Here is a 14,871-nt window from a genome sequence, read left to right as displayed (position 1 = left end):
CAATGGACAAGGATTCATCTGCCCCAATCCAGGGTTCTCTGAGTTTCTTTACTGAGATACCCATCCTATCCCAAGAGCTTCCCATGGTTTATACTTGTCTAATTTTACCTTCACAACAAGCCTGCAATTGAGGCTAGGCTGAGAGAGATGCCAATTTGCCCAGCAACCAATGAGCTTCATGGCTGTCCTAGGAAACATTTGAACCCAGTTTCCTACATTCACCTTTTGTCATGCTTTGACAAAAAGTGGGCTGACCTCTAAAATCCTTCAGATTGTATGGAAAGAAGATAAAGTCCCTACTAGAGAAGAATGGCAAACTAAGCTATTGGATTATACTGAAATGGCAAAACTAACCGGAAAGCTCAGGAACCAAGAATACGAAAACGTCAGTAAAGAATGGGAAAATTTTATAATTTACTTGAGAGACCGCTGTAAGCAGGTGAAAACATTAGCAGGATTGCAATAACACTTGTAATGCAGAAGATATTATGGCTAAAATAGAGAGACATAAAATTTGGATGATGAAATAATGTGCAATTGAAAAGGTTTTTAATAGAACCCATGGAGGGAAAGATGGGAAGTCTAGAGATTCAGAGAAATCTCCAAATATGGATATGTATTTTGTATTGTTATAACTCTATACTTGTAAAATCAAACAAAAATTATTTCAAAAAATAAAAATAAAATAAAATCCTTCAGATTGTACATACAGGCTGCACCACTTCAGAGTGCATGTTTCGAATGCTTCAGAGCTCAGAAATGTTCTACCCATGGAGAGCCAGAATCCTAGCCTCTTCACAGTAAAGGTTATCTTAACTACCAGAGGCCTAAGTAAATAAGAATGTCTTAGCCTGGCATCTAAAACCTGGCAATAATGTCACCAGGCATGTTTCCCCAAGATGAGCATTCCACAAATGCCCGTTCTTCTGGCTGGCCTCTGCAGTGATGCACAACTTTTAATGGGATGGGTCATGAATTCTCCTTCTTACTGTATTGTTGGATGAGCATTGTAATGAATTTTGCATTGGACATTGACTTTAAATGTTATGGCTTCCAATTGGTTTGTATTTTATCATGCTAAATCACTTGGAGATTTGGAGACTTGGTTGTATGAAGCAACTAACATATATAAAAGGTAAAGGGACCCCTGACCATTAGGTCCAGTCATGGACGACTCTGGGGTTGCGGCGCTCATCTTGCTTTATTGGCTGAGGGAGCCGGCGTACAGCTTCCAGGTCATGTGGCCAGCATGACTAAGCCGCTTCTGGTGAACCAGAGCAGTGCACGGAAACGCCGTTTACCTTCCCGCCGGAGCGGTACCTATTTATCTACTTGCACTTTGACATGCTTTTGAACTGCTAGGTTGGCAGGAGCAGGGACCGAGCAACGGGAACTCACCCTGTCACGGGGATTCGAACCTCCGACCTTCTGATCGGCAGCTCCTAGGCTCTGTGGTTTAACCCACAGCACCACCTGGGTCCCATAACTAACATATGTAGTAATTAATAAATAAGCAAATCATTATATGTTGTCCACTATCCTGGAATCTATTGGATGAAGGACAGCAGACAATTCAAGCCTGGTCAAAAAAATAGGCTCATATGCAGAGAATTGTCAGCTCAGAGGCCAGGTTTTGTCTGCTAGGTCTCAGGATAGCATAGTGAGTAAGACTTGGAAACACGGTTGTTTCTTTCTGCTGCAGTTGATTGTCTAATATCTTGATCTAGCAAACCTTTGGGGAGATTTGTGTCAAATTGAGAGGAAAGATTGGTGTTGAGGTGGGGAGGCATACACTAAGTCCCACGGAATTAATTTCACAAAGTATTGCTCTCTCCCCTCACCACCCCCTGCAAGAACAGACTTTTCATAATTATAGCAAGAAACCTGCCAGTGCAAATGGCTTTAATTGTTTTTAAATAAGGCAGACAGCGCTGCCTCTAATTAGAAGAAAAGCTCCCTGCTTCGAAGGACCTTTATTTCCATGCTAATGTCGGCACACTGCTGCAGCTTAATGTTTGTTTTTGGAATTGGCCTTGTTTTAGGCAGAAGTTTCCAAAAGAGTCAAACACTGGAAATTCTGGGAGCAGTTTGGATCTAGCTGAGCAAGCAAGCACCTGCAGGCTGACTCAGAAAAGCTACGATGTGAACAACAGGGAACGAAATGCTTGAGAGCCAGTGTGGTGTAGTGGTTAAGAGCGGTAGTCTGTAGTCTCATAATCTGGGGAACCGGGTTCGCATCTCCGCTCCTCCACATGCAGCTGCTGGGTGACCTTGGGCCAGTCACACTTCTTTGAAGTCTCTCAACCCCACTCACCTCACAGAGTGTTTGTTGTGGGGGAGGAAGGGAAAGGAGAATGTTAGCCGCTTTGAGACTCCTGAAGGGGAGTGATAAAGCGGGATATCAAATCCAAACTCTTCTTCTTCTTCTTCTTGGGACAACAGTTGTATGGACCCAACAGAGTATCTGACCTGGGGCGGGGACTTGGTTTTCCAAAGTAATGAACTCCCCTGCACATACTTGGGAGTTTTTGTGTATTCTTTTACATCTGAAGCAGGATGTGTGTCCCCCCCCCCTAAAAAGAAGGAAAGAAAATTGTTTGGACATAGTAATCCAGAGGTCAGCAAACTTTTTCAGCAGGGAGCCGGTCCTCTGTCCCTCAAACCTTGTCGGGGGCGGACTATATTTTGAAAAATAATAATGAACGAATTCCTATGCCCCACAAATAACCCAGAGATGCATTTTAAATAAAAGCACACATTCTACTCATGTAAAAACACCAGGCAGGCCCCACAAAAAACCCAGAGATGCATTTTTAATAAAAGGACACATTCTACTCATGTAAAAACATGCTGGATTTAGAAGGCGATTGGACCGGATCCAGCCCCCGGGCCTTAGTTTGCCTCCCCATGTAGTAATCTGTGACAGATTGTGTGGAGAAATGGCAGACCTGGTGCAGGGGTGGAGGAAGGGTGGTACATTGGGTGCGGACTGCCCTGGGTGTCACCACTGAGGGGGGTGACAAAATGCCAGGCGGTACTCACCGCAGGGCCTGCAGCGCACCTGGGCCACATGTCTCTCGGGAGAGACGCAGTGGCTAGGGCGCACGCAGGCTCCGTGCTGCCCAAACAGTCCGCCTGCTGCCTCCCCCCAGCTGTAGGGTGGCTGAGTGGGAGGAGGCAGGCAGGCTCTGGAGGCCCCACAGTGCACCCGCCCCTATGGGCGGCTCACCCTGCCTTTGCCCCGCCCCTATGGGCAGCTTCCCCGCCCCTGGGCTTGCCACCCCAGAAGCCTGAGCAGCTTTCTCCTCCGCTGACCTGGTGTCATGAACACAGAGTCCAGTAGCAACCAGGACACTGGGTGAGAGGTTGCTGGGTCACCGGGTAAGGAACCAGACCTGGTTCCTGACTCTGGTGGTGGTGATCAGGGTCCTAGTGAAGCTGTGGCTGACAGGCCAGGATATTCTGAACTAGATCCCACAGCCATTGAACTGGAGCCAGGACTTCTGCAGGTACCTTCCTTGGATCCAAGGAGTCGAGTGCTTCCTAATTTACCTTGCCAGCCCAACGGTGCAAGGGAGTGCAAGAGGCGTTGGTCCTTTAAGGAATCTAGATCTCAAAAAGTGGGTGGAGCCAAGGTGATGTGGACTGGAGCCAGGGGCTCAAAAGTCCTCTGTTCACTTCCAGCCCATCTCAGAGCAAGTTGCTCACTTGGGCCTCTCCATGGTGCTGTGGCATCTAATGTGTCGTTAACATATGAGAGTGCTGGAGGTGAAATAGTTAAACAGGTTACCCAATCAGGACCCAGGGGTGGAGTCAGAGGGACTATAAAACCAGCTCTGGGAGGGACGAAGGAAGGAGTTGGTTGGGAGTTGGGTGGTTGGTTGGAGTGGGAGTGAATTGGGATAGAGTCTGTGGGTAGGTTGAGTTAATGTAGCGAAATAAGCTGAGTCAGGAACAGTTAGGAGCTAGGAAGACAAGGAAATATCTGAGAGGTAGGTGGTTTAGTGAGTGAGAGCAGGTAGCGGAAGTTATAGATCTGGATAGGCACCCCATGATTGTAATTGACCGATACTGTTTATGAAACCACACGCTTGTTAAACTGCAATAAATAAACAGAAGTTTATGTTCCAATTTAACCCTGACTGGACTCAGTATTGTACCAGATAGGGCCTGGGTGGTGGCAGCGAGAAATAAAGTGGTGGCACAGGGATCAACAGACGGTTAAACGTCCGGGGACCCTGTGTGATCGCCACAACTAAGGATGGAGTTTTCTGAAAATCTCAATGCTCAGCTTATCTGCATGGATTTCCCCCCCTAATTCCCCATTACCTCCTTAATGAGAAGTGAGGTGTCTTCGCCCCATTTCAGCTAAAGATACAAACAATTGTTGCATTTCATACACATTATTATGGTATCGTACAAATATAATTTTTTCACATTTCCTAAAGCAACCAGCACATAAACAGCAGCAACAAAAATGCGTGAGCAGCTGAGGGTTTGATCCAGTTGGAACTGTCAAATTCTGTGTATGAATCTATTTAAAACTGATGCCTGCCTCATCCCTAATGACAACTGACTTACTTTGCCCCATGGGATCCTTATGAAGCCAGAAAAATTGAACACAAATGTCTCTTGTTCCACAGTGTTCAGAAAATTAGCTAAGCCACATGTCCCAAACACCTTCTTATTGGGGTCAGAGAGAGCTTGGGGGAGGGAATTCAACTTGTGGAAGGAGGTGTTTTCCTGCCTGTCTTCCCCGTTCTTCCGTGTCTCTTGCCTCCCAAAAAGCTTTTCCCAGAGAGTTCGGACCTTCTGTATTTGGCATGAGGGACTGCAGCTTGTTGAACAAATCAGTGGAAATTAGAGATGCCCCTTAGAGATGGACCTTCAGATCCAGTCTGTGTGGTGAAGATGTGTGTGCTATACCCTATCCATTTTGTTAAATTTCCCCTGTCGTGGAATATGGACAGTCACCCAATTTTCTTTTCTGATTTTCCTTTCAGATTCCAAGACTCTTTCCCTCCAGAGTTTGAGCTGACAAGGCCCAGAGGTACAACTCATTAACATTTCAAAAACTTGTTCTCCACAGCCTTCCTTTGATGTCTGCGGCATCTTGAGAAAGGAGTCTTTATGCCTATCCTGACATCCTTTGGCCTCTCCCAAGTAGGAATGGAAGTCCTTAGAAAATTGTTAGTAGATTCATATGTGTCTGGAAACAACTTGCAGCTCAGGAAATGAGGTTTGTGGACAAGCCTGAGGGTCCTGTATATCCCAACAATTTTCCTGTATACCCCAACAATTTTATTTGTAGAGCTTAACTACTGAAAGTTTGATCTGGCAAGTCATGTCCTGGTTTGCAACCCTAGGTGAATAGGGGTTCTCCCCTGTACCTTTCCTTGACTTTAATGTAATTAGAATTTGTTAAGTGCTGATAAATACAATCAAAAACATAGGCTCAAGGGTTTGTGTTCCTGGGTGAATAAACATTATAAGAAGAGGAGGGAAATATAATTGCACATTATAACATACTGCCTTAGCTCCAACCAACCCTCCACAGTGGTATAGTGTGGGTTGCCATCACCCGGGGCAGTGCAGAGCAGGGTTGGGTAGAAGGAGGGAAATGGCTGGAGTACACATGGACATTCAACTGCCTCATGGTGTCTGTGTCACCCAGGAGACCACAGCCACAGAGATCAGAAAAGAAAAGTCATTCCGTTGTCTGTAGAGGTCGCTTTGTGGTTCGCACGAAATGAAAGCACACAGCTGTATGGAGGCAACACTGGTTGTTGACACATTGTGCCCCTAACAACTGTTAGAATTCCTGCTCCATTATTGCAGTCATGGGATTGTTGTCTTTCACATGTTTTGACTCCACAGAGTGGGATGTGATGGAGACAGGATGTTTGTGTTACTGTGTTCCGTGAAGTGGGACTATTGTCCTTTGTTTTTTCCTCTTTGCTGTCTGATGCTAGAGAGAGAGGGAGCCATGTTGCAGTGCTCCGTGTGTGTTTATATGTAAATAAAGTAGATTAGCCAAAATGCTTAGTTGCTGAGGTCTGTTACACATGATGTGCAAACTCTGCGGATCCCTAAGTGTGCCGGTGTCAGTTGGCATCGGTTGCTGTGATGTTAGGGCAGAAGAAAGCTTTTGAAGCTCCCGAACAATCGACCAGGAGGGAAAGAACATGCCAGTCGGGCATGTGTCTCTGCCAGGGTCCTACTTGCGTGTAGGCTGAGCTCCTGACAACAACTACCCCTCTGGCCCCTCCCAGCTACATCACTAGCTCTCCACAAATGAAAGGGCTCCTTCCTTTTGTGGAAGGAATTGGGATCTGGTGGAGGCTTCTGCTGGTGTACAAGGAACATTTTTTCACTGATCTTCTTTCCGCCTGTGCCGCCTCTTTTGCTGCCCCAGAGAGTTACCCAACCCTCTGGAACAGATTTTCGAGTAGTAAAAGGGCTGCAGGGGGAAGAGGAGATTCATTAAAATGACTCCCCATTTCAGTGGCAGCTGCATACCAGTAAATCAAGTTCCACTCATAGGATGCTCCCACCAGCAGAACCTTAATTAGGATCTGAACTTACGTTTTCTGGGTGAGCAATACAGCTAGAATTCTGTACATCAAGGCCAAACTAGATGTGGTACAGAATAGCTATGATAAGATTCTCCTGCTTTTCAATTTACTAATTAGAAACCCCAAGCAGGGAATTTTGGGCGGGGGGGGGGAGGAGGACTCAGTTATGTTCTGCTCGCATTTTAATGCAAGCCTACCCTGTTTCCGCTTCTAGCCAGTGTGGTGTAGTGGTTAAGAGCGGTGGACTCGTAATCTGGGGAACCGGGTTTGCGTCTCCGCTCCTCCACATGCAGCTGCTGGGTGACCTTGGGCCAGTCACACTTCTTTGAAGTCTCTCAGCCCCACTCACCTCACAGAGTGTTTGTTGTGTGGGGGGGGGGGAAGGAAAAGGAGAATGTTAGCCGCTTTGAGACTCCTGAAGGGGAGTGAAAGGCGGGGTATCAAATCCAAACTCTTCTTCTTCTTCTTCTTCTCTTCTTCCTGAAATGATACGTGAAACGAAACACAGACATGCTTCAAGGGTGTATTATATATATATATGTGTGTGTGTGTGTGTGTGTTAGTGAACAAACAATACAAAAACACGTTATATGAGGGAGGAAATGCTTACCAAATTTTGCATATTAGGAATTTCCATGAGGACTTCCTTTTCTTTCTTTCTTTTTTAAAGGCAAACTGATGCGGAGCTGATTTTGTGGGTGGCATTCAATTGAATTAAATTGTGCAAGCAAAACAATGCCTGCGTGTGCAACAGGACATTCCCCCTTCCTCTGTGCAACATCCCTCCCCCCCAAAAAAAAATATGTCCTAGGTATCCTCCCAACCCTCTGAAGCAGGGACAATGTGGGGAGTACACAAGGGGAGGAGACAGGGCGGGGAAGTCCCATTGCACAAAGGGAAGTCGTTCTACTTGGGCAATTATTTAGCTGAATGCTATGCTGCCCTGAGACTGGAAAAATGAGATAGACCTAAATTGACAGGTTCATCCAACCCTAGACTGCTTTGAAGCTTGGAACAGTGGCAATCTGGAGGAGGGAGGTCAACCCTTTCCTTCTAGAAACTTTCTAGAAACTGCTCTTTTCCAGAAACTTTTCCAGAAACTGCTCAGGGTGGAGTGGGGGTTTGGTACAGGTGTTGTACATGACAACACTGTTAATAGAAGGCACAGGGAGTGATTAACAGATGCTTCAGGGAGAGGGCAAGATGATAAGGTCCAGCTCTCTCTCTCTGAAAGGATCTCTCCCCCAGTCTTCAAAGCAACCCCTAGGGCTACCAATTACTAAATGAAAGGGAGCTGGTGGCGCTGTGGTCTAAACCACTGAGCCTCTTGGGCTTGCCGATCAGAAGGTTGGCGGTTCAAATCCCTGCCATGGAGTGAGCTCCCGTTGCTCTGTCCCAGCTCCTGCCAACCTAGCAGTTCAAAAGCACACCAGTGCAAATAGATAGATAGGTACCACTGTGGCAGGAAGGTAAACGGCGGTCCGTGCACTCTGGTTTCCATCACAGTGTCCCGTTGCGCCAGAAGCAGTTTAGTCATGCTGGCCACATGACCCGGAAAGCTGTCTGTGGACAAACACCGGCTCCCTTGCCCTGAAAGCAAGATGAGCGCCACAACCCCATAGTCGCATTTGACTGGACTCAACCGTCCAGGAGTCCTTTACCTACTAAATGGGAAAACCTGAATTAGATCCTAATCTCAGAACTCCCACATCCCACCTTGTTTAGTCCTCAGTAAAGCAAGTATTTTAAAAGGACTGAATATGCTTGTTTTTTTTTTTTTTTTACGATAGCTTGCCCTCATTGGATTATTGTGTTGAGTAATAACAGGGTGATTTGTCCACTGTTGAGTACTGAGGCGATGATTGCCTCCATAATCATTTGCATGAACGTGATGCTTCAGTAACCAGTTGTCACTTTGTAGACAAAGTACATCGCAAAGGGCAGCCACTGACTGTCTCTGAAAACGTGCAGGCTTCATTTGCATTGTGAAACCAACTCCACAGATGGCTTAAAAAAACACACCATTCATGGAGGACTGGTCTATCCATTGATATTGGTTATGATCAGTGCTTTTTTCAGGGGGTACTCAAGGGTACTCAGTAACCAGCACCTCTTTTTGGGCTAAAAAGTGTGACGCTGAAACAACTTCATCGTGAGTCCTGGCACCTATTTTTCTAGGGGAAAAGCACTGGTTATGACAGCTAAAATATATAACACTGATGTACAGAAGCAGTATACTTCTAAAGGCTATTTTTGGGGGGTGGGACAATAGGAATGGCTGTCATATGCTCTGCTTGAGAAGTGGACTAGCTAGATCACTGGTGGGTGACCTTTCGTATGTGGGGCTGGGGCAACCCAGCCAGTTGGGTGGGGAATAATAATAATAATAATAATAATAATAATAATAATGTCAAGGGCCCCCTGGAGGCTAATCTTTCAAGGGGTGCATGCCAGCAGTGAGCAGGGTAGAGCCAAAAATGGTTGAGAACAGCTCTCTCTCTCGCTCTCTCTGGACTCATCTACACTCATGGTTTTTAACGATAAAAATGACATTCTTTTAAAACGTTAATAATGCATTATTAAAATGTGACACCGGAGTGTGCCGCAGAGTTATCCCCATCAAATAAGTAGATAGACTTTGTAGAAAAGGAAGCAGAGAAACCAAATGCCTTTATGTTTTAGAAATATACCAAAAATATCATTCTAAGAACATTTAAAGAGTGAATATAGATCCAGCCTCTCCCCCTCCCTCTCCACTCCTTACCCTGGATTTCCTTCCTATTTGCCACCCATGTGATATTACACCAAGAACTGTGTGATGTTAGGTCTTAGGAACTGCTGACTGCCTCACCCCTGAGCTCCATGGACCTTAATTTTGATCCAGCGAGGCAGTTCTCCCTTTGTGAATGCATATCTATTAATTATGCAAGGAGGGGGGGTGGTCTCTCCTAGCTTTTAATCAATGAATCCCTCACACTTAATTATTAAGGGTTGATTCCATCAATAGCTCAGGAGAGGCAGAAGATCAGCACCACAAATTAGAATATGTGTGAAAATGAATATCATATCTTAGATGCAGGCATCGCTAATTAATGGAAGATAATGTAGTAATCTGCTTCTGTGATGTGGGCATTTACAGGGCATGTGTGCCTCTGAATACCACTTGCTGGGGGATCACAAGTGAGGGAGTGCTATTGTGCCCATGTCTTGTTTTGGGGTTGCGTGTTGAGTCCCACAGTTGCCACCCCCCAATAATTCACACTTCACACATCAATTTTTGTTTGGGTTTTTGGCATAATTTTGGCCACAACTTTATTTAAATACAAAATATGTGAGTGGTTGCTTAGGCACTGGTTATGACTATCTGTCCATGCCCTCAGGGACAGAGCTGGCATTCCGGACACCAGCGGAAGCCAGAGGCATTCCGGACACCAGCGGAAGCCTTAGTGGGAAACAAGTATTGGGTGAGCAAATGAAGCTGGGCATCAGTCCCTCACTACTCACCCTCATGTTCCTTTGGGGCTTGCACGGCCCAAGTCCGATGCCAGGGACAAGGACGAAAAGAATGGCAAGCCCCTGGATTCCTTTAACGGAATTCCCTTCGCATCATTTGGAGGGGTAGGCACTTACCCCTCCAAGAACCACCTTAACCAATGCCTAACCGCCAACCTTACAAGTTGTGACGATTTGCTACGCAGTAGGCGAAAACCAATGGCACCAGCCAATCAGCCAAAGGCAAAATTCCTACTGTGCCCCCGCACCAAGGCGGACGACACCATGACAGGCAATAGCAAGGTCAAGCGATCAGGAAAACCTCCTATTAAAGGGAGGGAGGGCGGGTGATCCGAAAGCAAAACGGCCAAGAGGAAGTCCAACCCCTGGCTCCCTATATTTATAGACTCTACCCCTCCTCTGAATTTAGCAACATACAGAACTCCCCAGCAACCCAATATTAACCCTTTAACAGGCTTGGATTTTCTCAAATCTGCCTAGTCATGGCAAGGTGGCATGTTTCCCCAACCGCAACCCGTGCTCTCTGGTTATGGAGAACACGCTTTGCGTGTTGAGTCCCACAGTTGCCACCCCCCAATAATTCACACTTCACACATCAATTTTTGTTTGGGTTTTTGGCATAATTTTGGCCACAACTTTATTTAAATACAAAATATGTGAGTGGTTGCTTAGGCACTGGTTATGACTATCTGTCCATGCCCTCAGGGACAGAGCTGGCATTCCGGACACCAGCGGAAGCCAGAGGCATTCCGGACACCAGCGGAAGCCTTAGTGGGAAACAAGTATTGGGTGAGCAAATGAAGCTGGGCATCAGTCCCTCACTACTCACCCTCATGTTCCTTTGGGGCTTGCACGGCCCAAGTCCGATGCCAGGGACAAGGACGAAAAGAATGGCAAGCCCCTGGATTCCTTTAACGGAATTCCCTTCGCATCATTTGGAGGGGTAGGCACTTACCCCTCCAAGAACCACCTTAACCAATGCCTAACCGCCATGGAGCCTCAAGCTCACCGCCAAACCACTCACAGCCCCAGCCAAGCCCTTAGCTTAGCCACCACTGCACCTAGCCAAGCCTCGTTCCCAGAGGCAGAAAGATGCACCCCATCAGCCCTAAAAAGGGGCGTAGCTTGAAACAGTATCGCCGGATGGGAAATCACATCACCATCCAACTCAAAAATCTTCTTAGCCACCGCAGAATTGATGCGTTTCCTGGCCCTTTCTGTGGCTGCCGGGCAACGACTGCCCAACCAAATGCGGCGTTGCAATAGCTTAGACCAAAATATCTTAGCTGACGGCACCAATGTTCGCAGCATCTCCAAGTCACTCAAAATTGCAGCACGAAGTGAAAGACAGTCCACGGATACCAGGTCGTTCTCACCCAGCTGCACCACGATAGCCGTGGGCGGCCCTTCCAAGAGCAACTGCCTCCGAATCCTTGGCAGGAACTCAGACCAGCGCATACCCCGCCTGGACAGCCACGACAGCTGCACATGTGGAGGGAAGCCGAGGCCTGGACCCAGCCTGGACTGCCGTGCTGCGACACCAGCCCAATGGATGATGCTGTGCCCTACCAACCAGATGCGAACTGCCGCCAGACCTGAGATAAACAAAAACAAACAGTATAAGAGTCCGAGAGTACTAACGAACATAGCCCCGAAAGGCATTCGACTTCCAGCGCCCCAAATCCTTTATCCTGGCGGCCAACAAACCCCAATGAGCAGCCGTTGTTGCAGCCCCAATCCTAAAGGAGTGAGGGGCGAAACCATCTGACGTGCCGTCACAAGCGAGAATCGCTTTACGCATCACCTGTGCAAACTGGCGTCTCGTTAGGGGCGACCCATTTTCATGTCTAAGCAGAGGCCCATCACCCGTGACGCGTACTGCTAAGTACTTACTGACATCCTTCACAGGGCAAGGGCCTGCCTCTCCCGTAGCAGGGAGACGAATGACGGCACCCCTACCCTTCTGATCAGTCTTAGAAGTTCTGACTGTGACTCTCAATTCTGCGGGGGTTAGCTGCACATCCCTGAGCAAAAGGCCCCTGGAACGACCATCTCTGTTGTCTTCAAATACCAGTTCACCCACTCTCATAGCTCCAAAAAAGGCAATAGAAAAGGCAGCCGAGAAAAGGCGAGCCTCGTACCCCGACCAGCACACCACCCTCAGCCTCTTGCGCATCCTGCTCAACAAATCAAAGGAAATGGGGCACCGAGAGGCTGGCTGGGATGGACGAAGTCTGCCCCAGCCTTCGAGGGCCCTGCGCACAATAAACCTCGCACATGGGTCCTTATCATAAAATGTCTTACAGAAAAAGGCAATGGCAGCCACCTGTATCTTAATAGTTCTTGCTGCCCACCCCAATTGAAATAAATGTGCTAAATAACTCAACACCTGCGAGGAGGTGGGGGGAACACCTTCTAAATTAGAGGTTGTCTGGCGCGAAAATGTCAAAAAATCGGTCCAAGCCTTTTTGTAAGATCTAAGGGTAGAAGGGGAAACCGAAGCCGCTACTCCCTGCAAAACTAATTGCTGCCAAGGTTCCAGAGATGATCCGGGAAATATTCCAGACGTATCCGTGCCTCTGGAACCAGAAGTCTGAACCGCTCCATCTGAAAACGGGACAGAGCATCAGCAATTTCGTTAGACACCCCAGGAATAAAACGAACAATGCTGTGGCTCAAATGTGCACAGCTGCTCCTTGATCTTTAACCCGCAGACAAGTTTTAACTTGTTGCAGATACTGCATAGGTAAAAATTGACCGACTTCCTGTCCACTGTCCTATGAGGTTGGAGCCTATTCCAACCTTCCAAGGCCCTGCGCACTGCAAACTTTATACAAGGGTCTCTGAAAAATAAAGCTTCAATGTAACAGACATTGCAGCGGACTGAATTCGGATAGTTATAACCGCATGCCCAATCTGCAGCAGGTGGACCAAATACTGCAGGATCTGCTCAGAGGATGGGGGCCAATTTTCCTGAATGGCCGAGAACTGCCAGCTTAAGGCTAAGAAATCCATCCAGGCCTTCCCATAAGAGGTAAAAGCAGAAGGGGAAACGGAAGCTGCCGCTCTCTGAAATTACTAATTGTTGTCAAAATGCCACAGGTCTGGAAAAGTCTGGCAATAGCTGAGTCTGGAGCCCAAGATCTGAAGCGCTTCATCTGAAAATCGGATAGTGTCAGCGTAATTTGGAGAGTAGAAAGCACAATATTAAACCTTAAGTGGCGCAGCTCGAAAGCATGAGCGGAGGAGCGGAGACTGTGCTACAGCATGAGGACTGTTTTGCCAAGACGCTCACCACTACCTGGTTATCAGACCAAAAGCAGATCTGATGGTCACTGAACTCCTCGGGCCACATGTGAACTGCTACTACAATGGGGAAAACTCAAGAAAAGTTATGTCACATGATTGCCTCACCACACCAGGCTTGAGGCCATAGCTTTGCACACCAGCAGCCCTTGAAATAAAAACCAAAGGGCAAAGATCCAGCAGCACCAGCATGAACCTGAAAATCCCTGAGCGGGTTCAAGGTATCCTGCCATGGCGAACTACTATTGCATACATTCAGGAATTGCTACCATCGCCTGATATCTGCCTTCACCACACTTGGTAGGCATACACAAAGGTAAGGGGACTTCTGTCAGCATCGCCCTTGAGCCAGTGCCACCAACTGGACTCATCCACTTCAGCCCCAACTGGGCTAGGCGAGCTGGGTGGGTAGCACTTCCAGAGACCACCTTCTGCACAGGAACAGGTCAAAGTGCTGTGGACTCACAGCTTAGAGTTGTGAGCACCAGATTCACTCCAACAAAAAGACAGTCGTCACACAGCAGAGTACAGCAGAGTATATAAACAACTCGGAGAGCAGCTCTGTAGAATATCTTCTTTATTCTATCTACAACTATACAAACTATATACAGAGCTTAATAGGTCTAAGTATAAATAAATGCTGCACTGCACTGAGTGTCTGCAGCTGCCCTTAGCAGCAACCTTATCTCTACACATGATCTCTAAGACTCAGTCTCTCTCCCTCTCCGACACTGACTGACTGACTGACTTGGTGCTGGAGCAGAATAAGTAGAGACCAGAACACGCCTCCTCCTCTCTGGAGAATCAGCAGACTCCTCAGGAGATTCTTGAATATGGGAGGGGTGAAATCTAGGCAGCCTGGCCTAGTGGGAAGATTAGTTAAGTGACCCAGCAAGATCGGATCTGGTGAAGCATCACTTGCTACAGAGGAAGTATTACAAATTAACTTCCTTCAAGGCAGACAGCTTCTCCATAGCCAAGTGGTATGTTTTAGCAACGATATCCAACTGGATCCCTAAATAAAATGGGACTATGGGCAAAAGGTATTGAGCTATTGCTTGCCAGCTTCCAGCCCCCGCTTGGGTAGGGGGCATCTTGTGCTGCCATCATGATATGTAAATTTACAGGGCCGACGCTGGCCAGAACCCCTAAAGAAGTCCCAACCAAGCTGCCGCCAAGCCAGCTTCCTTTTCAGACACACACTCTGTGCAATGCAAAAAACACACTCCGTGCAGAGCACACACTCTCCATGCAATGCAACTACACACTCCGTGCAATGGAAAAAGCACGCTCTGTGCAATGCAACTACACACTCCGTGCAATGCACACACAAACCCTCCGTGCATTGCAACTACACACCCCGTGCAATGCAAAACACACTCCCTGCAATGCACACCCTTCGTGCAATGAACTACACTCCATGCAATGCAACTACACACTCCGTGCACTGCACACCCTCTGTTCAATGCAACTACAT

General features: G+C 47.3%; 1 long non-coding RNA gene across 2 annotated transcripts in view; it reads left to right on the top strand.

Annotated features, from left to right (window-relative positions):
• The window catches only part of LOC309522154, a 70,599-nt gene that overhangs the window by 44,622 nt on the left and 11,106 nt on the right, over positions 1-14,871 (top strand). For both annotated transcript variants that reach the window (XR_014214921.1, XR_014214922.1), the window contains exon 2: positions 5,090-5,239. This is a non-coding gene — a long non-coding RNA (uncharacterized lncRNA). The remainder of the gene's footprint in view (positions 1-5,089; positions 5,240-14,871) is intronic.

The sequence above is a fragment of the Podarcis vaucheri genome, assembly GCF_965113315.1.
Source record: "Podarcis vaucheri genome assembly, chromosome: 17".
NCBI lineage: Eukaryota > Metazoa > Chordata > Lepidosauria > Squamata > Lacertidae > Podarcis > Podarcis vaucheri.
Note: the sequence above shows the minus strand (reverse complement) of the source record. Positions and strands in the feature narration are given on the sequence as shown.